The sequence below is a fragment of the Echinops telfairi genome, unplaced genomic scaffold, assembly GCF_000313985.2.
Source record: "Echinops telfairi isolate 266 unplaced genomic scaffold, ASM31398v2 ScPeMD7_3533;HRSCAF=4204_0, whole genome shotgun sequence".
Classification (NCBI taxonomy): Eukaryota; Metazoa; Chordata; class Mammalia; order Afrosoricida; family Tenrecidae; genus Echinops; species Echinops telfairi.
The window spans coordinates 47,379,096-47,381,368 of record NW_022107431.1 but is presented as its reverse complement, the minus strand read 5'-3'; the positions used below and the strand labels follow the sequence as shown (position 1 = coordinate 47,381,368).

Here is a 2,273-nt window from a genome sequence, read left to right as displayed (position 1 = left end):
ACCCCGGGCCCCAGCCTCAGGCGCCCCTCCTAGGCCAGGCCTTCTGGGCTCTAACTGGATGGAGTTCCTAAGAACCGAACACTGCAGGGTGCAAGTACGTTTGTGAAGGCCCAGGTGGGGAAGGAAAGTGGGGAGAACTTGGAGAACCATCCTCCACGCAACCAGGTGCCAGCTCTGCCCACTGTCTTCCGAAAGGTACCACCCTTGCCCCTCCACTAAGTTTCACTCTCTTCCCAAAGAGACGTGGGGAGGGACTCATCTCCTCAGAAGCAGTTCTCAGCTCATACACGAAATCCCAAGGCACTGAACCTTGCCAACGGAACAGATTTTAATCCTAAAAGGCAAGGGCCCAGAAAAGGAGAACTTAAAGTCGCGTGCAGCCCACACGAAGACATTTCATTTACTTTATCGCATAAGCTTGCGTGTTTATGAAGAGCTTGGAGGAAGTCTTCGGTTGGAGTGTTTACAGTTTTTAGTCGCAGTCCCTTAAAAAAGGTTCCTCCTGTACGCTTACACCAGCCACTGTGTACAAGCAAATTCCAGGCCTGCTGCCATTAAATCAGTCCCCAATCTTCGTGATCTGCAACGTTCAATCTGGCCCAGGGGAGATGTCATCAGATAGGACCTATAACCTAATTTCCTCTTCCTCCATGCTAATGTGCAATTAACTTAACAGAGCTGGACTGTACAGCAGTGACAGCTATGTGCATTACCTGTTCATTAGTATGGAATGTGTTTTACTAAGAAGAGGCATTTTATTTGTTTGCTTCGAGGGCTGTAAGTTATGAAGAGCTAGCTCTCTTCCTTCACCTTACTCTCAGAGCTTCTCAAAACCTTCAGAGAAGTTCCCATCAGACCATATTGGGGTCAAACTGAAGTGGATGTCGTGAATCAGGTCACAGAGGTAATTTTTGAAATACTGGAAAAATCTAGGGTGCCCCAGGACTATACATTGGTCGATATGGAGATTGAATTTGGTGTTGATGTAACCATCAAAGAAATGTATTCTTGCTGATGTTATTGATAACAATTCCTGCAGACTCTGGCCATCAAGGGATCAAAGCCAATAGAAGGACAAACATCATATCATGACCTCAAGGAAATAACTCCTGAAGGGCTGAATATGGTCAAGAAAGGGTTGCAGAAAGATTAGGGTTGCTTGTGAAATCACAAAGTTAGTGCAGGGTTGTAATATTGATGAGCTCAAACTCTGATCTCCGTCACTGTGAGAAAATCAAGGAGACTTATAGAAATGTGGGCATCCCATATGAACTTCGAGTAATATCTTCCCAGGAAGGCCCAGATGAAACTCTGAGGATTAAAGCTGAGTATGAAGGGTATGGCATTCCTACTGTCTCGGAGGTAGTAGCAGGTTGGAGCAATGGTTTAGAACCAGTGCTGTCTGTTACCACTCAATATCCAGTAATTTGCTGTGCTCCCCTCACACCAGACTGGGGGGCTAGGACGTGTGGTCTTCTCTGGCTACCCGGTGCTCTCGGCTGTTTGACCATACTTTCTCCAGATGGATCAGCTCGGTTTGCTGCTCAGATCTTTGGATTGACCATTCATTAGGTATGGGCAACTGCGAGGAAGCATCTTCAATACATGGATTTCCTTAAAACAGGCTGACAAGAAAATCAGAGAATGCAGTTTATGAGAACTTTGTAGTGTCTCTTCTAGAAAAACAACCAAAACATTACCAATTCCTAATTTAGCTGCAGGGAAGAAATCCCGTAAGATGAAAAAATTCTAAGAGAAAAATAAAATGCATTGAATTTAAAAAAAAGAAATACAATATCATTTGATCTTCCCTTTGACCCATGTAAAGTTGTATCAGTTAAAAAAATTTTTTTTACTAAAGTGAAGGGGAAATACATGTACATTAAGCCCTTGGTTAATGCCCTCCGACCACGGACCAGGGATGTAAATAGCCTTGCAGAATGCATTGGAAAGTAGATTGATTAAAGATGCAGTTTGATTACATTTTAGCATTTGATCTCCCATATGATCTATTTAAATGTATTCTACTTTTTAATAGTTTCTTTTCAAATTCGTTATTATTATTGTTAGGTGGGTTTTTTTATGTTTTTCAGTATATGAAATCCTTGATAGGATTTCAACTATCAAGATCAAACTATAGAACAATGGTTCTCGACCTTCCTCGTGACCCTTTCAGGCAGTTCCTCATGTTGTGGTGACCCCCAACCATAAAGTTATTTTTGTTGCTACTTCATCACTGTCATTTTGCTACTGTTGTGAATGGGGAAACCCCT

General features: G+C 42.8%; 1 pseudogene; it reads left to right on the top strand.

Annotated features, from left to right (window-relative positions):
* Positions 1–1,657, top strand: part of LOC101643487 — a 4,550-nt pseudogene extending 2,893 nt beyond the window's left edge.
* Positions 1,658–2,273: the final 616 nt, after the last annotated feature.